The sequence below is a fragment of the Falco cherrug genome, chromosome 1 (assembly GCF_023634085.1).
Source record: "Falco cherrug isolate bFalChe1 chromosome 1, bFalChe1.pri, whole genome shotgun sequence".
Lineage (NCBI taxonomy): Eukaryota > Metazoa > Chordata > Aves > Falconiformes > Falconidae > Falco > Falco cherrug.
Genome location: NC_073697.1, coordinates 68,972,306 through 68,993,851, shown reverse-complemented (window position 1 = coordinate 68,993,851; position 21,546 = coordinate 68,972,306). Strand labels below are relative to the sequence as shown.

Here is a 21,546-nt window from a genome sequence, read left to right as displayed (position 1 = left end):
AGAATTACAGAGAAAAACACAAATTCCTTGGTGTTGGATGGATTGTGCTATCTCCACTACGAGGGCAAAAATACAAAGGTTCAACCTGTTGCATTGAAAGGGGAAGTGTATGTTTGGAGGAAAGTTACCAGCAGAATTCTCTAGGATTAGTTTGGACACTAAAAATAGTGGATAGTATCATAGCTAATTTTGGTACAGCGTTAAGTGTGTGCTTATGACATTTTCTGATGACAAAGTCTGGAGGCAGTGTCAAACTAGAAAAGGCCTGGGATATCATAAAGGTCATTGAACTTCAGTTACTGAAAGGGGATGAGGTTAAAATGTACAAAGTGCAAGGCTGCACCCTTTGGAATGAATAACAGGAATTTTCTATTACCAGCCAATAGTTCACAGTTTAGAAAAGACACTTAGGTAAAAAAACCTAGCATATTCATCTGCTGCAGCAGAATGTACTACCAGGGAGATGAAGCTATGAAACCCTCCCCACATTCTTCCTATGGACAGGCAAGTGTACCACCTATTATGTAAGAATTTCTTATAACCTTTTCTAAAACAATGTAAAATGGGTGACAGTCTTGGTAGAAGAGATTGAAAGGATTTAGCTTATTACCTTATTTCCTTATTTAAAGAAAATCTGAGAAAAGGTTTATTATTGTTCCCCACATGTACTGGGATAAAGGAGGATACGAGAAACACTGGAAAGAAAGATCCCTACTGTAGAACTCAGTATCAGCATAAGATCAGCTGAGAAAATTGCCATGAAAATTTATCATGGAGATTATAAAAGTTCCAAACTGTCAGGAACATAAAGTACTGCAACAGCTTCCCAATGGGAGCATGAAGGCAAAAACTCCAAACCTGTTTTGAGATGAAAGCTTGATAAATTTACAAATGGGATTATGTGACTTGTTTAGCTGCTGCAGGAAGGAACTAGACTCCATAGTTCATGAAATCTTTTCTGATCCTGTGTTCTATTTAGAAAAAAGCAGATGAGAAGTTTTAAGCAATGAAGGAAGCAAAAGGCAACAAGATTTCAGTCCAAAGATAAAGGAACAAAATGTAAATTAAATGCTGCTGTGATCTGATCACCTGGACTGAGGTTAGCTGGCAGTAAGGCAAACTCTTTTACCTGAAATTTTGGAAAACATTACTATTCTGTTTCTTTACAGCATACCCAGATGCTTTTACAACTACAGGTCTGGGTCATTTCCAAATGCTGCTGCAGGAAATAGATTTGTGTCCTCTCTGAGCAGTTCTCCTTCTGTTTCAGTGACAGCAAATGAGAGCCTGTTTTCACTATACTGATAGTCCAGAGCCAGAACCTCTTTTGGTAAGGCTCCTGTATACCTCCCAAAAAACCACTTTGCTCCCCAGGGGTATTCCCTGTCTAGCAACAGCTTTCAAGTCTTAGCCGGAGTGTGTCTGGCAGAATAGAAAGGCGTTTCTGTAATTTATGTACCTGTGATAGCTTTCTACAGCTGCACAAGCCTGAAGGTTTTGTTTGACCTAAAGCTTAGCTGGTTTTGCTTTTTATTGGACTAACTGCTCTTTTTGGCAATACTCTTCATAAACCTTGCCTTGAGCTTCTTGTAAACCACAGGGGAAAGTCAAAACCTAAAAGCAGTTCTTGGACCACCTTACTTACAACAGAAATGGTTTTCAGAAGTCTAAATAAACTCACAGCCAATTTTTCACCCTGGTCTTGGGTTCTGCATTTTGGTGTCCTTGTTTGGCTGGATGCTCGTCTCTGGTTACAACCCACCTGCCACCATCACACTGCCTCCATCACTGCCACAAGTGGATCCATTCCCTGATGACAGCCATGCCCTCACTGGAGCAACCTCCCCTCGGACGGTCTTTTCTCCCCAGCCTGGGTGATCCCAGGGCCAGTCGGTACCTGCCTCAGGCTGGAGCCTCCTGCACTCCCACCCCAGGGGCTCCAGGGATTCCCCGCTTGCCTCTCCAGGCAGCTCTGGTGGGCCACGAGCTGGAGTGAACGGCAATCCCAGCGCCTCAGAATTAGCTCGTCACACCTGTGTTGTCCCCAGGCAAGAAAACCTCACCCTGCCCCTGCTAAGTCCAGTTGAAGCCTCCAATTCAAAAGAAAGTGGCCCCTGTCTCCCCACAAAAACCAGCTAGTGTGTCCATGACTCCCCTCTGGGTGTTCCTGCAATTTACACTTTTCCACAGTGGTATTTCACGGTAAGGTCACAGCTTGTAAACTCTTTGGGTGGTTTCCTCAGGCGGCCGAACACGCAGGCTGCACTTTTATTTTAAGGAGAAATCAGAGAAGCCTTTGATTACAAAGGATGCTCAAACGGGTCTCTATAATTTTGATTTCTTCCCTCTTTAAGCTATAAATATAGCTGAAGATTACAAAGGGTTGTAAAGTAAATACCAAAAGACAACATTTACAATTTTCCACACAGCTACACCCTAAACCGATAATATAAGGAAATCTGTCCAAAACTTTGAAGTGCTATTACAGTTTGTTATATGACAAAACACCGGGGTTTCTGTGTATTTATTTAGCCATCTACCACTCCCTCACCCAGTTTTTAAATCCATTTGACTGCTATATAGAAAAACATAATATTAAGGGGAGTTGTATTTTCAAGTTACTTGTATTACAAAAACATTAACTGAAAGCAAATTCATGCTAACAATGCATCTTTGACTTGTACTTGCATGATAAAATCAAGATCTGCTTTTAATCTGGTGGGGGGTGTGGGGAGGAAGTTTTTGATCTGATACACCTATTTTCTCCAATTAAGGAGAAAATTTTCTTCCCACTGGATGTTCTTCCTATGATTCTAGCAAGAAACTTTTAAAAATAATTTTGACCTTGCGTTCCATTAAATAAACAAAACAAGCCACAAAAAGACAGATTAGTAGTATTATTTGTGCTCATTTGGGAGTGCATTGAAGGCAGCAGTTGTTACAGATTATCTAAATTATTCAAATGATGTAACAGAGCAATAGTCAGAATTAGGAAGACTTCCTTTCCCTATGTAAATTCTCTATCATCTGGACTATAGTTCTTCACGTCTTCCAAAACCAGATTCTATTATTGCAGCTGATGGAATTGTATCTGAATATAAGATATATGTATTTTTTTAGTATGTCAGGTTGCACTGCCTACTTTGTGTTTTAATCTGTTTTTTTGCAAAGTGTATTGCATCTGCAGTTCTCTGTGATGTTCCCAACCTAAGCAAAATTGCACTCTTGCTTTACATAGGCATCCTACATTGTGATTTCCTTTTAGAGCATTATCAGCAGATTTAGTATGAGTTAAATCTCTGATCTCTTTTCATAGTTTGGTCTACTGAAGTTTATGGCAATACCTTGATGGATCTGAATTCTCTCAACAAGGTGCTGGCTGAAGGTTCAGGATGCTTATTTCTCAGGAACAAATGGTAAACTTTTCCAGTAGGAGTGGACTTAGTATTTACTGTGTAATGCAGCTTCTCTTCTTTGCTGCATTTATAAGAAAGCCTTTCAGTTTGTATGGGAAAGCTTGAGTAGAATCCACGGAAGTCATGTGTAATTTGGCTGCCAAAGATTTGAGAAAAGCTAAAATAAAACATTTGGCATAAACACGTGGTGTTTGGACTGCAGTGGTGTGTTCTTGGAACAAGAACAAAAATATTTTGCCTCTAAATGAAAATATTTTTAATTACAGGAGAAACCACACTGAGTCTGTGATGCCTGTTTGAACCCTTGTGTCTACAGAAATGCATTAACAGTAAATTTTAAGTGTTTCCATCAGATGGGTACTAGGCATTGGATGGGATTCTTAGTGCAAATAATTCTACAGTACTATATAACAAGTTCTTCCTAATACTAATAGAAGCTATGTTGCCTCATTTTAAACAGTTCTGACAATTACTCAATTGTCTGTGCATCTAAAATTTGTACTATGCATCTAAAAATATTAAATTGCTAGTGCTATGTGCATAGGTGTGTAGCAGCATTGATAGATATGTGCTCCAGGCATTCTGTATGCTGCAAGATAACTGAAGTTGTAAAGTGTAATTTGTGTGAACTTGCTACAGCCTTTTTTGAAAAGGAGGTATTTATAGGCAAGCTAACCTGAAATTTACTGTTTCTGCAATGGAAAGTTGTAACTAGCAAAGAGCACACAATCTGTCTCTTCTGTAATTTTAGACAAGACAGGAGTAGTACTAAACCAGTTAAAACCGCTAAGCCAACTCCAATTACTGAAGTAATTTACTGAGATTACTCAAGAGCATAAGTGCGGGTACTTGTGAATATGCCTTAGGATTTATCATACCCATAAGGAGTTCTCACCTCAGCTCTGTTTCCAATGAACAGAGTAGAATTTTCCATTGCTTTCCCTATACCATGTATGTATCAGGCTTAACACTGGTTTAATGGAATTATGGCATACTACTAATACTGCATATCAGTTCACTGCCTAAAATTATTGAGGAATATTTGAAGCTTTATGACTGTAGCCATGAGGATTAAATGAAGACAACCTTCCATGAAGCGGAAAGAAAGGCTTCAGGAATAATATTGTCCTTCTGTCTTTCAATGTTCTTTGTTAGATACTGAAGAAGGTAGTTTTTTGAGATGTAATACTCCCCCAAATACTGATCCTGCCTAAAAGCTTCTTGACTCCATCATCTGAGCAGCCAAACATTGTGGTGTGTGTGTGCAGGCTGTACCACTTCAAGAACAGTCAAGAAAAATGCTTTGTGTTGGTTCTTTGAAAAACCACTGACAGCAATCCAGATCATGAGTCTCCTCTCAATTCCAAAAACTGAGTGGGTGCTACAGACTGTGAGGAAAAAAATAAGACTATATTTGAAATGAGAGATTGTTTGTTACAGTTCACTAATTTCAGGGCAAGATTATTTTAATTTGAAGCTGTACCTCATTGCCTCTTTCAGGACACAAGAAAATAAACTGCCTTTAACATGTTCTTTGAAGAACCTAGAACTGTCTGATAGAGTAAGATTCATCTCATTTAACTTTAGCTGGGTATGTATCAGAACTAAGCTACTTGCTTGCTCTTCTTCTATAGTTATAAGAAAGAGAAAAGAAATTATTTATCCAAGCTGCTTTTGAATGGAGTGTGTTAATTTTTGTCTTTTTAGATTGGCTGAAGAAAGCATACATGACTTACCAAAATTTTAGAAAGCCAAACCACACAAGATGAATTTCACAGTCTGCAACTTGGCTGCATCTTTTTCATTTAAGTTAAACATTTTGGAGCACAGCTTTAATTTTTCAAGAGTTATCTGCATCAATGTGTGTGTCTATAGATAGGTATTTATTAATAAATAATAAGTATTTAATATGTAAATATTTAGGGGTTTATAGTGAAGAATATGTGGAATCAGACAATCCAAGGGAAGGTTACAATAGGACATTTAAGTCAAATGAGAAACCATAACTATTTGAATAAGGTTAATCTATTTTTATCTTTATAAATGTGATCTATCTAAAGGCAAGTTACATGAGCATTTTGAAAAACTTCTGAAACAGACAAATGAAAAACAGTGGGCTTTGTATTGTCATTATTAACATAAATTGTATTGGTCTCCTCCCACTTTACAGATCTTTCCAGACATGCTTCACTAAAATGGAGGGTGAACAAATACATCTGGATTTGGTAGAGTAATAAACTGAAATCAAACAGTCTAAGCTGAACTCCCATTTTCTAGCATCTAATCTGTTTACCAATTCAACAATACAGCTTTAATTATAGTAACATGATTTGTAATATGTTAAAGCAGGAGGAAATGCTATGCTAGATCTGGAGCAATACATAACAAGAAATTAAAAAAAAAAAAAAAAAAAAAAGGAACAATGCAGGTTTTACTTGCAGACTCCAAACGACTCTCCATTGCACAAATTAAAATCCTGGAATGCCTTGAGTGTTTCTGAGAAGTCAATGGTGTTAAGGCATCTTGAGAAACACCTTTAAATTCAGCTGGTTTTAGCTGCTTTAGCACATAATCCCTTTAGAGTCATCATGGAGTAATTGTGCTTTATATGTAAGATTTTTTTCTCAGTAATATACTTAACCTATGCCTCCAATGTCTTATGTGCTATAGAAAATTAATAGAAAAATTTGAATATTGAAAACTGAAATAATATACATTGTAGAGCTGTACAGTTATGTCTGCAGAGTTTTGAAGAGACGCTCAAGCTAGATTCAAATGAGCTAGCTCAGCTACTGGAAGCAGCGTAGCCATGGCAGTAAGCAGTTCAGTGCCAGCTGTAAAATCTGCCTGTAAAGGTAAGTAAACATTTGGAAAACTTGCTGGCACAGAGTTCTTGTGCTACAACAGTTGCACTGCTTAGCTACTTTATAGGCTGCTCAGGATGACCCCAGCTTAAGAAGACAGCGTAGCTGTACCTATTGGCTGCTGAATGCCTTGCACAACAGCCTTGGAAGTGCTCATGGCAAGGAAAATAAATTAACAACTATACTAGTTCTTTATGAGTATCTGTGTAGTAATCTCTTAGTTAAAAGTGTGAGACCATGACAGATGCTTATTCCTAGTCTTGAGCTGTCAGCACCTTTTCCCTCCCCGGTACTCAAGTATCCAACATGTTATAGGGGAAGTGATAATAATTATCAGTGTATTCAATGAATATTACCAGGTTTGGTACGTATATGTTTTCTATAAACAATGTGTTTACATATTCATCTAATTACTCAAATGATCACTTTACAAACTTGTTTTTGTTTCTGCACTCTCAAACTGAGGACTCCAGGACAACTAGTGACTTTGGCCAGTACTGTTTCAGGGTGCCCATGCAAGGCCTGAATTCCATTCCTCTTGAAAATTGCAACCCCAGATCATTATCACTGGGTTGCTTTATAGTGCAGCCGCCATTCTGGGGAATATACATGTGGTGAGACACTATTCAATGTGCTGGTGAGTGTTAGTCTCATGCCTCTAGGACCGATCATTTAATATCCACATGGTTTTGTTTCCTGCCCGGAAACAACACAAGCAGGCTAGCACTTCTGGGGCAAAGAGATAGCCCCTTTTTTTTGAGGCCTGTTATCTAAACGTACTTTGCACCACTGCTTCCATAGCCGGTGTCTGAGCGTGGTTTGTACATGGTGATTGAGGTATTATTAGCAACCAAATGATTGTTAGAAATCACTATAGCTAAGCCAGCTGACTTTACAACTCTGCTGCCCTTAAAATGGAGTTCAGTAAAGGTTTTTTTCTAGAATCTAATTTGGTTTAGACATTAATAATTTACAGGCTTCTTTTACAAGACACCACAAAGGATCAATACAGATATAAAACATACCCACTACTGTATATGCCAACTACTGCAAAATGCCACACTGTTCTTTCCAGAGGACAAACTGCAAACATATGCAGCATTCAATAGAGATTATTTTCTTTAAATCATACAAGCTATCCATTAATTCAATAGCTTATAGTGATTTTTATCTTTTATCTTTCTTCTAATTACAAAGTCAGATACCAACCAAAAAAAAAGTTGCTTTCCAGTGCTCAGCTCAGGGAAAAATAATGGCTATTCATTTCTCAGGATTTATTTCTATTTTAAATCTGTGTATGCGTGCTAATAGTTAGAACCTGTGTTTCCATTATGGGGTTAGCAAGGTGTTTGATACATATTTTGTCATTTATGCTTTTATGTACTTATGCACAAAAGGAAATTGGACATCAGAAAATGTGGTTATTTAGATGGGCTATACTTATTTGGCTTTACAGTTACAAATAGGCAAAAAAATGTATAGCAATGCCTTTGTCTAAGTTGTACAAAGTACATAGATCAGTCTTTATACTATTATAATTAGGCTTCAAAAATTAATATTGATGTGAGTTATGATAGCTGGCTTTGTCTAGAATTATTTGGATCCCATTTGAAAGTTCTACATTTGTGACATAAATTTTGTAACATAACCAATTCACATAAACAGAATCCAAGAGAATCTAGAATGTAGTGATGCCCTAGTATATAATCTGAAAATTTAATTGACATTAATATCTGACTGTAATCTAGTTGGTTGATCTCAAAAAGTGGACAAAAACCAGTGTAAGTGGTTAGCTGCCGTAAACAGCAACATCTTAAGATAGATTACATTACCACAGACCCAGCATTTATGGTTTCTAATGTGAAATCTCAGTATTTTTTCCTAGAATATGTATATGCAGAGTTTACCACCCAGCAATATGAGATAACATCATAGTCAAGATTTTCCTGGTTCCAAAACCAGCATAAAATATACATTTCTTTAAGTTTGAAGAAAATAAATATTTAGAAGTTACATTTAGTTTATAATCAAAAAATATGTTTTGCCAAACTCCCGTCTGACAGGTTTTACTAGTTCTTGTCTTCAGGTTTCAGTGATGAACCAACACAGGATTTACCCTTGGGGTAAGCAGTTTGTATAATGTCAAATATGTGACTATGTGGAGTGTAATACAAACTTACCCTTCCCCAGGTGTGGCCATTATTGTTAAAATTTAAATAACAAAGTAATACGTACCTACACTTTCATTTGACCTTGGCTGCTGGCAGTGTTTTAAACCACATGCCTCTACTGCCTCTGCTCCTGAGAGATTCTCTAGTGTGTTTTATATTCTGGATTAAAACTAATGTTATCCAGATGCCCTTATGTGGGATATTTTTCTGTATAATATTGGAATGACTCAGCACTCCCAGTGCAGGGTCTTAAAACCTAGGCAGCTACCACTAGTATGTAGTCATGTGTCTAACTTGTGCTTTTTCCTTTAAAACTTAAAAATATCCTTCAGAACCATTTGCCAATTTTACTTGTCTCTATTCCCATTATCTACAGTGGAGGGAAAAATTTTAAGAGCCCAGCCTCACTTCTCTTCACTTGGAATACTTTAGTCTAATTAAAGTGTCTGTCTTTGGAAGGTATTACTTAACTTCTTTTTCAGTGTTAGGGGTTCAGAAACAGCAGCAGCTGTAGCAAAGGCTCAGTGACAGTAGGCCACCACCGGCAGTGGCAGCTCTTGTCCCTGTGTTAGATTCTGCATCATTCTGAAATCACTCACTGACCAAAAGCAGTGCACATACCACAGAAATTTCCATTGGAAACTCCCATTCTAAGGACAGAGCAAAAAGTATGCCTTTTGATGTGCCACACCAAAATAATACCTTTTTTTTTTTTCCTATTAAAAGGACTATAAATATTTCTAAATACTAGGTATGATAAGACTGGAAGTCTTCAATTTACCCAGCTAGAGTCTTTCAAGAAGTTCCTTAAATCTCACTTCAGCTATGATAAAATGTATTAAATATCTCTACTGTTGCAGCGTGCTAAACCACCTTCTACTAGGATAGTTAAATACAATGCATATAAGTTTGTTGAGTACTGTTTCTTGATTATCAGGGATAAACAATTTCCTACATTTTCTAATTGCAGTGGTACATGAAAGAAATATAGGGAAATGTTTTAATCATTATTAGGCAAATGGACAATTCTTACACAGACTACTGATGTGTCTTTTCATTGTCTTGAAGTTGAATTCTGCTGTGTCTGTTCTGTTGTGATATCTTAATGTTTTCATAGTCGATTTCCTTTCCATGCTCGTGCTTATTTACAAATTATTGTCTCAATTTGTTCTAACGTACCATACTTTCTGTTTCTATAGCAATTTATACAGATTTGCACCTCAGGAACTCCCCTTTTTAGGCACTGTGGAGCAGCATGTCTCTAATAGTTAGCCAATTTCCACAAACTTCAAAATGCAGTTCTAATGGTAGCTCACCTTCAGAAGTGAGCTATAGCATCCTAAACTGTAATGGACGTACGTTTCTGGCAGTGTTTCTGTGAGCACAAAAGCAGCTGATCATATTTGCGTGGGTCAGGTGGACAGAAGAGGTCGACATGTCATTTGTCATATACTAGCCAAAAGCAATGGGCACCAGGAGGGTTTCCACACCCTGGGACAAACTGGAGTTGATTCAGCCACTCATACTCTTGCATTAAAGACTGAAGAAGTTGATAATTTAGGAAAAAAATGCTGGAAATAAACATCAGCACTAGTAACGTTGCTTGTTCTCTGCAAATGTGAATCTTCTTTCCATGAACTTGACTTGGATAGCATAAAAAGTAGTCTCAATTTACTAAAGAAAGTTTCTTCCTTGCCTTATTTTTATCCATTTTCATCACTCTCACAGAGAGAACACGAGTACAACATCCTTCTTATACCCCACTCTTAGGGGTTTTTTTCTGACAGTTTAATGTAGTTTAAAAGGGTTTAATCCAGTTTGAAAGTTTGTTTTAACTTGGATCATTTCACTGAGCTGATTTAAGTACCGACACAAATAGTTTATTGTTTTGGAGTTTTTTCTCATAGCAAAGGAAGTATTACATTGTAGCATTTAAGTAGAAGTGAGTACCAGGGGAGGAGGGCTTTGGAGGCGCAGGGTAGCAAAAGCCTCTTTAATTGGCTTTGTCATTCAAGGAAACTGTAATGCCAAATTTAGTTGATGGTATAAAATGCTAGTTCTTCAGAATAAAAGCATTTTTACCCTTACCTTGCATCCAGATGAGAATGTCTCCAGCAACTGACAAACCCTGAGAAAACTTGACAAAACCCAGAAAACTTCCTTATTGGTCCCATGTATAAGGCAATAATTACTGTTAAAACTGAACAATTAAAAAAGTTAAATTGCCTTTTCCTACCTGTACTGTTATCTGCACTTGATGTGTTGTGCAAAGTATACACAAAGTGCACTCAGTTAGCTGTGCTTTCCATTTCTTTTTTCCCACACATTAACATTTTCTCCTGGTGTTTGGTATATGCCCACTTGAGGAAAACTTAGAATCCAAATATTTTTAATTTTAATAAGAAAGCTTATCGGTTATTAAAAGCCAAAATTGTCTATCAGAGCTCTTTTCTTGGCTTTAACTACCTGACAGTATTTTTATATTGTCTAACACAAATAAATTGATCATCAAAAGTGATTAACATTTTGATCAGACAGTTACTAGAGATTTGACATTGGTTAATGTGGTCTGAGGGGTTACTGCTTACGCAGGAAACATGCATTCCTGGCTTGCTGCAATGTTTAGTAAAATGTGTTTGCATAAAATACTATGGAAGATGTTGCAATATCATTTTTTCCTTCATACTGTAATTTATGGTGACGATTACAAATGGGATTAGAAGTAGAAGAGGGAAATGCCAAATATATAGAAGGAGAAAAATGTCCTGGTGAAGAGATTCAGCATTGAAATTTCTTGACAAAAACCCTACGGAATCTACATTCTTGCAGATACTCAAAACTGGACTGGACAGTCCCAAGCAGCTTGCTAGAGCTTTACATTTAGCCCTGCTTTGATAAAGGGTTAGACTGCATGACCTCCAGAGATGCCTTCCAACCTAACCTCTGCTATAATTTACAGTCAACTGCCTGTGCCCTGAATTAATTACATTTCAGGCAGAGGGAAAGATGGAAATACTGTAGGCCAGACAATTTATAATAGAAAATGAATACCCAGTAAAAATTTATGGGTTTGTTTCCACTTGTACTATTTTAAAACTTACTTTCCAGACTGACTTGTTTGAAATATTTTTAATGTGTTTCTAGGCTGAGCTGCTCCGTATTAACTCTAAAAAAAGGCATTTATCACGGAAAGCTTGACCCAGAATTAATTTTAGAGGTGCTAGCAACTGCTGTTATAAAGCCTCTTTTCCTGTTTACGGTAAGAACAGATCTTCTCTTTTTTCTCTTTTTCTTGTACTTATTATTTTGCCAAAGCCAGAGGTCATTAGCAAGGTGAATTTCTGTTCTTTCAATGCTGCTGTCAATATAATGTTAGGAAATACACACAACTGCTGTACAATACAAGTTTTCAGATTTAAACCTATGAAATTTTCAAATAGTTAAAGAAACAGTATTTTAGTTCACGTTTTCCCCATTACTCTTACTGATGTTATTTGAATTTGGTACGAGGGATGTCAAGTCGTTGGGGTTTTTTTAAGAAACTTTATGGGATGTATTGTTGAAACATCAAGAGGTGCCTGCAGTTTCTCTCACACAGTTAATTTCTGTAGACTAAGAAGGGGCTTTCTAAAAGCTAAAATGGTTGCAACTAATATGAGTACATCCATTAGGGCTTTGGATGCTATGTCCCATATCTTAGCTGGGCTAATAATAGCAGTACTTAAGCAACACAAGCAATGTACCTGTATTTTAAAAAACCCAACCTATTTAGTATATAATCATGCAAAACCTTGAGAATTCAATAAATACATAATACTGACAAATTTAACTTTTCACCCATACTCTGTAATATAAGTGCAGACATACAGTCAGTTTTCCAGGTTTTCACTTTTAGGTAAGGATCTCAAAAGTATTTAAAAAAATGGACAGATAAATGGGGAGAAAAACTAGGGGTTTTTCCCCCCAAATGTATGTATAAACTTATTTCAGGGTTTCAAAATACAGTTCCAACCCATCAAAATCTTTGATAGAAGGGGCTGGTCACAGGTCCCTTGTAACTGGGCTGTCAAAGCCCAGTGAAAATATACACAAAATATAATTAGAAGGAACTTGCCCAACATCATAACACAGAGCTGGAAATAGAATTCCAGTCTCCTATTTAAAAATCCTAATATAAACACTAGATTTGTAGTGTTCCCTATCTTCTATACAGCTTGGGATTTTTTTTTTTTTGGCAGGCTAACAAAGTTTAGCATAACACTGTGGGTTTATGTAGCCTTTTTTCCTTCTGTAGCATTCTTGGAACAATGATTATAATATGGTCATGTTAAAAGGATTTTTCCAGCATTTTCTGACTCTGAAATTCCTTCTCATACTTTATATACCAGAAGCCTGATCTATCTTACGTCTGTGCAAGCACACACACAGCCACTCCCCCTATTACTAATACGGTTGCATTCTGGGCTTATTTCAAATGTCTGAGATTTGTTTATTCTAGACACACTAGATTTCCCACTAATAAAAAACAGCGTGACATTGGCTCACAGTATATAGATCAGTTAGCTGAAGTCAGGAATCCTCATCCTGTTTCTAATGTGCAGCTGAACCTTGCAGAAGCCACCACTGTACAATCTTATTTTTATCTGATAAGTGGGAAAATCATACATACCTTCATTTCTAAAAAAGCCTGGAGGCATATGGATTAAAAATACTGTACATTATATTACTAATAATAAATGCTTAGAAAAATCAAGTGAATATTCATTATATATTAATCTTTCAAGGAGGACTGAAAACATTAAAATCATGTAAAATTTATATTGACACTTAAAGGAAACACCCTTATGGTATGTAAAAAGTAACCATGTCTTTATTTTCTTACTGACTTAAGTGTTTAAGTTATTATTCTTCAACACAGTCTTAACTTTTTGTCACCTTGAGAATTATATAAAGAAAAGAATGCAGGTCATACAAACCTTGAATGAAAGCGAAAATATACAGAAAGCACTGCAGCCATTAAATTGCAAAGCACAGGGAAGGAGTAACAGAGGAGGAGGATGAAAATAATAATGAACAGGGAAAGTTACAGTAAATTTAGGCAGAAGAGAAGCAGTCATAGTGTATACGCCTCAAGACTTTGAGTTTGGTATTCATAACTGGTTCAGATTCTACCATCAGTAAGAATTCAGTTTTTTAGAACAGAAGAGTCAATGTGAAAATGAAATATTTGTAACTATACCTAATCTTGACAACTATAGTTTTCATACTACAGCTTCTATTCTATGTTAAAGACAATGTAAGTAGTTATTTTAAATTTTGCAGAACAGACATTGTTGTTCTCAACCTTTTTCACATTATGCCGAATTACAGAAAAAGGGATATAGGGCTTTCTTCCATTTCCTTTTGGAACCCCCCTCCTAGATCAATATAAAGAAAGAGCTGACAATTATGACCCATCACCTACTTGGCTGCTAAGGACTGAAGTAAAATATGATTCTGAATTTCTCTTAAAAACGTTAAGCCCACAAAAATATTTCTGAATATTTTATCATACAGAAATTTAGTACAATTTCTAGAATTTTATTAGTGACATGCAGAACATGAATTTATGTTAATATCAAAACTTTTAATCCAGTAACTCCCCTAAACACTTTACAGATTCAGTAGATGGTCAGTTAGAGCAGAGAAACAATTTGTCAGAAGCAAAGCCTTAGTGAGGACCTAGCAGCAGCCTTCCAGCGCTTAAGAGAACGTTACCAACCAAGAGTCTGAAGCCAGGCTCTCTGCAGAGCAGCAGGAAATGAGAATGAGAAACAGCAATCAGAAATTGAGAAAGAGAGTTCCAGCTAGTTGTAAAGAAAACATATGTCACTATTATCATATTTAAGCATTGGAACAGTTTCCCAGAGAGGAAGGTTTTCAAGACCCAGCTGGACGAATCTCTGGACAGCCTGGCCTCAATTCAGTGTTAACCTGGCTTCAAGGAAGGGGTTGCACGAAGTGACCCTCAGATGTCCATTCCTGCCAGATTGAGTCTGATTCAATTTGTAGCTAACCCTGGCACTGAATGTGACAACTTTTTAATAGGCAGCATGCAGCACTGCTTAAGAGTTTAGGACAGAAAGCAAGATGTAACTCTGATGCTCACAAGGAAAAATTAGCTAAGTAAAACAAATGTAAGCAAATTGCAGTCCACTTTGGTCGCAGTAACTGAAGTGAAAACCAATGACCATGCTACAGTTTTCCTTTGAGCCTCTTTGGGCAGTCACATGCAGCAGTCTTTGCAATGCGTCTCATTCGTGCCCTAGTCTGCCTGGTATTTTTGAAAGGATGGTGGCATAAAAAATTCACCATGTGAGAAATCCATTAAAAGGACTAAAATGTAATTCTACAAGTAACCTTTAAGTATTGTGACTGTTTAAGAGAACTATACAGGAAGCAAAAATTATCCCAGGAGTTGATGTCTGCATGATCATAAAGCTGTTAGCATCAGCATGTGGACTGTAGTGATGTATAGAAAAAGTCTGGAATGCAAGTGATTAACACTGGCCGCTGGTGGGTTCCAGTTCTGTTCTTGGACTCCTCAGCGTAAGCTAGATCATATCGGTTAGGCAAGAGCTCTCTGGTTCAAAGGCAGTTAATCCCCAAATGATACCAGAGACGTAAGGAGTATAAAACACTTGTATTCTATGCTGCTTCCCAGATTTTATAATCTGGATATTTTTTGCTGTAGGAGCTATCCCATGCCTACTCTCAAAATCTGGTTTTCCCCTCTCTCTGTAACAGGAGCCAGACACACAAACAAGAACATGTGTACTAGGGACTGTCTCTAGTCTGTCCTTCTTCTTGTCTCCATATGGCAGCAAAATAACATTTCCTCATGATGTAAAGAAAGGCATTTTGAATTAAGTAACAGCAGGTTTTAAAAAGAGATTTTTTAAAGTCTAAATACCTCTAAATACAATGTTTAACTAGCTTACAGAATCACTGGAGCGTGAAATCTTCAGGAATCATTACGTAGACTCCACTTACTGCTCTTAGGTGACTGGAAAATACTTCTCCACTATACTGTGGATTGTGCCATCCCCAGCCTGCATCCGTTCCAGGCCACAGCAGAAAGGCATAGAAAAAGGAGGTCCCAATTAACTAACTCCCAGTTGCCACAATATCCAGTTTAGCCATGACTGCCTACTATGGCACGGTTCTCTGTTGCAATGTATTTCTGTTATTGTCATTAGCCTTTTTCTCAATATTTTTGTGAAAAAATTAACAAAGTTATAAAATAATGTTTAGAATATACAAATATCAAGCAGAGTAGGAATAAGAGATTGGAGTGAGAGCACATACTAGATATTTACAGTGGGTTGGGGGGTTTTCTGCCTTAGAAAAGACCACAGGTACTGCAGGTTTTCCAGACAGACTAGAAAAATGCTTGCCTGGAGTTATTTCTATGAGGTGATGGACAAAGGCTGCTTTTGGTTCAATGAAACATGTTAAAAAGCTGCTTCTTTTCATTAATTACATTTGACCAGTAATTCACAAGGGATATTATTGTAGGGTTGTGGGTGCCAACAGTTTCTCATAGCAGTTATATGATCAGCGGTGTTTCTACAAGTCACTCAGTTATTCCTGAGTCAGATAGGAGCACCACTTTCCAGTCAGAGCATAATATGCTTTTGCTTTCTTCATACTCTGAAAGGAAGCTAAGGATCCAGTCATACGATATTTCTGGTTCTAGTGTAGTTCCTTCTTCACAGCCTATCACCCTGTAGATCTTTATAGTTTTATACTTTTTCTGCCTGCCTCTGAACTGGCACAATGCCAATTCAGCTCAGCGCATAATTAATCAGTTTCAATTATATTCATACTAGATACAAGATTCCCATCAGCTTCAGCTTGCAGAATACTCTTCCATTGCTATCTTACTTTCTATTGCTTTTCCTAGCGTGTGCAACCTTGGAGACATCTATATTTACAACTCCTTGTGATTTATTTATAAAAGCAGAACAAGAATCTCCACTCTTAACAATGAAGACATCTCAAAGGTCTGCCTGCATATAAATTTGTAGTACCTAAAGTCAAGATTATGCTATGGTGTTTTCCATTGAGACATTTCATGGAAAACTGTAAGCCTCCTTATCTGTTCTGAGATCTGCCCCTCTTTTCAAGATAAAGACTTGAGAAGACTCTTTTTCCTCCTCAGGTTATAGGAAGAACCCTTCTCCCTGTATTATGACTCACCCTTTCTGCATCCTCCTCCAAATCAATTAAAAAATGTGAATCAAAGGAAAAGACATATTTTTATGACAGTAAATGTACATTTGGCAGGACAAGACACTATCCGGATCCCTTTACTTTGGCTTCATGCCATCAGAAGCCATCTAGTCATATCTGTGTGATGATACATACAAACTGGTATAAAGACTCATCAGGAAGTGCTTTGCAGTCTAAAAAATCATCCATTAATCAACATTTTCTTGACTGGGGCCTTCATGCCAAATCTCTTGGCCATGACTTCCCTTAAGTAGAACCAAGGCATTTTGCTCACATGTAAGAATAAGCCCAAAATTACTTCTGGATACATTTCAAATACAGTGCAACACACATCTTGTCACCAAACTCATTTATCTTTTGATTCTCTGAAAAAGAAGACATGTTAAAACCCTGCTGATACACAGAATATTGAAAGAGGCATGCAGTATTTCAAATTCAGAACTGATGTATGAGTCAGCTCTCTCTTTTGCTTCTTCGTATCTCTGAGGTTCATGACTCATTCACTTGAAGGGTATCTGTCAGAATGCCTTTAGCCATTATTTCATAGACAGAGTTTATTCTACAGCCTTGCATAGGGTAATAGTGAGATTTCATCTGAGACTATTTTGTGTACTTTCCAGTATTTTTCCTCAAACCTTTTTAAACTCTTGGAAAAGCAGGTATGGGATTGTATTAAGATCTTACATATTTAAGAAGCATCACAACCCATATACACCCCCCAAAAAAATGCACCAGAAGTAGCAATCTTTTGGTGTTCAGTGCATAACTTCATTAAGCCCTACTTGTTGATTGCTGGTCCTTTTATTTAAAGGAGAAAAAGCATCTCCTCTTATGCTAGCCAGAAAGAAAATGAAAAGTGAGTACTTTGGAAGAGTAAGTAGATAAGCAGCTAGACTAGAAGGATCCTTTACTCCTTTCTGTCCTTTTCCCAGCTTTTATTGATATTTTCATTGTGCATCTTCTGAAGCTTCTTGCATTGCCTGCTACCAGAGCCAGGGCAGCAGATTAGACAGGAGGTTACCCTAGTATGATAGATCTCTGCATGTTTCACATTGAATTTACAATCAGATAACAGCAGTCACTGTTTGGTTTTTTGTTTTTTTTTTTTAAGTAGGCCACCTGTCCCTCATGCAATTGTGTCAGCTGCTTAGGTTTAAAAATAGGTTTTGCTAAAAAAAAAAAAAAGTCTTCATACGAATAGAATCCTAAAATATAAGATAATGAGATAAACTTCAGTGGGGAGGGGTAAACCTTAGCAGTTTTGGATTGCTCATTCACATTTCAGTTTTACTTCCTTTTCCCTCTATTTTTTTTCTCTTTTCCCACCTGAGTAAGATAAAAATCTCCTTCACAGCAAAGCACACACATAGAGACAAGAAGAGGTCATCTAGCAAGTCCTGTTCAGCTACTGTTAGTTTGTATTCAAATTCAAAAATGCTTTTTGTTTTGCACTACTGGGGAAAAGCCCTATAAACTTTTTGTTGAAGAGGACAGTTGTTAGCAGTCAAGCGTTTAGCACAACTACTCTGCTTCAGATGGGCCTGCTGCAAAAAATCCAAAGGCTGAGAAATTAGAAGGAAGCTACACAGGAAAGATGGGATCAGAGAAGTTAGAGAAGAAAACTACTCAGGAGCATGAACAGAAGATAAAGTAGATAAGGCTGAGTAGCAAAGAAAATGGGCTAATTCTGCTGTCAGTTGACTTTCTGATCATTGTTACAGCTAAGCAGTCTTCTCTTAGTTTTCATGCATTTAATGTCATACCCAGAAAGTCTTATAATAACCCTTTCCGGCTGCCTGGCATCATTCTTCTGATCTACTAGTTGTTTCTAAAAATGTTACTTCTTTTCTTAAAGAGGTTGAGAATATTTCCCCATACTTCTGCTTGATGCAGTTTCCTAGAATCGCCTTGATTTTCAAACTTGTAGATAGAGACGATAAACTAGAATTTCCTTTTATTGTTCCCTGATCTCCCATTTCCCCCCTGCACCCTTTGTCAAGTAAGTACCTGCACTCTTACTGTTCCTTTGGAAGCCTTGTTTCGTACAAGAGAAGCATTTTTTCAAACACTGCTGTTATGTATAGAAAGAGTTCTGAAGCTGGAGTCAGTGATTTTTGGAGGCGTACATTTTTAGATAGAAAATCAATTTTTGGCTTCAGTCATAAGTGAAACTGGTTTAAAGAAACTGAACCAATTCTCTTACTTCACATCTTCTAAAGCATGTCTGATTTCAGGTAGTTTGAGTACTAAAAGCATTACCAAAATGAAACAAGCAAATAGTCATGTTCCCCCAAACTCCACCCCACAGTAATATCCAAAAGAAAAAAATAGGATAACTTTGCATTCCAGCTTTTTTTGCTTATGTAAGTGAAATATTGAGAAGAAAGTGCAAAGTTTGTTTTCAGTTATTGCTTTGTTAAAAAAAGAAAAAATCCCTGTAATCTAAATCAGTTTTTCTCTTTCCCATGAGGTTTACCAGGGAGTATAAATTCCACAGAGCTTCAGCATTTTTTCCCTGAAATTATCCAAGGACGTTGTCAATAACATAAGCCTTTGGGGAAACAGTTTGGAAAACTTGGTATCTCTTCTCAGCTTTTCGTTATGGAAACAGCTAATGTAGCAATTTTTGAGAAACGTTAACTGTATAATGTACCATGATTAGGCAAAAGGGAAACAATAATCATAGGGTTTGTAAGTCTCGGGAAGTAAAAGACAGTAGCTGGAAGAAACCCCTACCCTTCAGGGATGCTTCCAGCAGTCCCGGGCTGGACAGGCTGCTCGCAAGGGCAGCCAGAGGCAGCGGAGCTCCGCTCCCCCGCGGTGGCAGCGCGGCCGGCAGGCAGGCAGCCAGCCAGGCCCACAGGCGGGCCCGAGGCAGGCCCGAGGCGGGCCCACGGCAGGCCGAGCCGCGGCCGGGCACCTGCGGGCACGGCGGGCCGGCTCCCTCAGGCCGCCCGCCTGCCATTGGCCTGCCGCCGCTTCCCGCCTCCTTTGAAAGCGTGAAGCGGGGCGGGCGGCAGCCGCGCTTCGGCAGTCGGGCGGCAGGGCAGGCACAGGCCGGGGCCGCAGGTAACGCCGGGGCGGTGGGGCCGGCTGGCGGCGCAGGGCGCTGCCCGGGAGGCCCGAGGACGGGTTCGGTTGGCTTCACTGAGGCTGCTGTGCTCGTGGGTCTTCGTTAATCAAAGTCCCCTGAGTTTGCGCGCTTGGTCTAGTGGTGCTTGTTTTAGCAGCTTGGTGCTTTACAGGAGATGGTATTCTTTTTCTTTTCATATTTATTTGGGTTTGGCTTCTACTGGCTTGTGAAGGTACACTTGTTATCCAGGCTGCTGAGCTTGCGGTGTTCTGAACTAGCAGCGGTGTGTATGAATGTGTTTCTTAGGGTCCCAGCTCCTGCGGTAGGAGGGTGGCACTGTGTGCTTTTGAACTGAGATGTGTATGAAGTAGTAACGGAAAACTTGTTTTATGATTTCTTTTGTGGATTATCTTTTCATCTGCTTTGTTAAGTTGCCAAAAAGGAGTGACCTTAATGGTAAAGCTATAAGGTAAGCTTTTTTTCCCTGTTCTAAATCCCTTGATGATAAAAAAGAACTTGTGATTTTATTAAAATAATGAGCTGGGGATGTAGAATTCATGTCATTGATGAAATGCATTTAATTCCAAGACTGAAACTTTTTGTTAGGTAGTGTTAAGATTCCAGTGAGTGTATGCTGATGAAGAATCTCTTTATGAATTGATATTCTGCACACATTTGGCTTTAGTGCATTTTATTCTTTTGTAATTGCATGTGAATAATAAATCATTCTGTAGTTGCTTCATCTGTTTCAAGGCTGGAGTATGAACTAGCACCTTTGTAGATATAATAGGGCTGCTGTGAGAACCAGGGTACAGAGTATAGTGTTAAGCCTGTGTAAAAGTAGTTTGCAGGATTACCCTGATTTATATGCTACTTGAAGAACAAGAAAGAATTATGAGGGACTGTACTTATGGGGAGGGGGGATACAGGACACTTCAGTGTAAAATACCAGTGTATGTTTTCATCTGCTCTTAACACAGCTGTAATAAAGGCTACAAATGTGTGTGAGCTTGTTAGAACATGCATACTTATGGTTTATTAGTTCTGAAACTACTTAGGCTGAGCACAAGTATAAGGTTCTTCCCTATCAAAGTTCTGCATAGCTATCTGCTATGGCTTGGCTACACAAGTAGGCTTTATTTTTGAACTGCTCTTTACTTTCTCTATAAACTGTAAAGTCAGCTTGAACTAGAAATTCCTATATGGTTCTTGCCCACTACCGTGCCGCCCTGCCCCCGCCCCCCCCAATACTGCAGCTTTAGTTCTATCCCATGGCAGAACTAAGCAGGATTCTGGTGGTAGCTGCCTTTGAAAACTGCCTGTGTGTCTCTTTAGAAATAGTCAGAATTTTAATGCACAGGCTGGCTGTGTGTGTTTATAGAATTACTGTTTCCAATAATATCCCTGCTGGTCTCATGAAAGGGGGAAAAAATAAACAGTAATGAAAAAGATGCTGGTTTTTTTCCAGCTGAAAGGCACAGTAATATTTCCTCTCCAAAACTCTTGTCCTTCCAGCCCATCTGCCTCCCTGCGAGGTGAGAGGGAATGTGACTTGTATGTTGGTCTCCCCGTGGAATTCTGTATGCATGTGAGGCTTCTGTTTCCTCATAAAATAAGCTGTCATTCTGCAAGTCTTAAATCCTCTTCCTCATAATTCCTGCCTAAAAAGGGCCTTGTGAAGTTCATCTAAAGTAACGATAAAGAGATGTGCTAATACCTCTGCCAAGTGCTGCCACTTGCTTGCAAAA

General features: G+C 38.1%; 1 protein-coding gene across 3 annotated transcripts in view; it reads left to right on the top strand.

The window, feature by feature from the left end:
* Positions 1-427: 427 nt before the first annotated feature.
* The window catches only part of SGMS2 (sphingomyelin synthase 2), a 61,226-nt gene continuing 40,107 nt past the window's right edge, over positions 428-21,546 (top strand). For 2 of the 3 annotated variants that reach the window (XM_027814927.2, XM_055696160.1), the window contains exon 1: positions 10,889-11,710. The gene's annotated coding sequence lies outside the window, so the exon portion shown is untranslated. Of the gene's footprint in view, positions 525-10,888; positions 11,711-21,546 lie in introns of those variants that run through there. The other variant, XM_027814929.2, reaches the window with a different exon arrangement.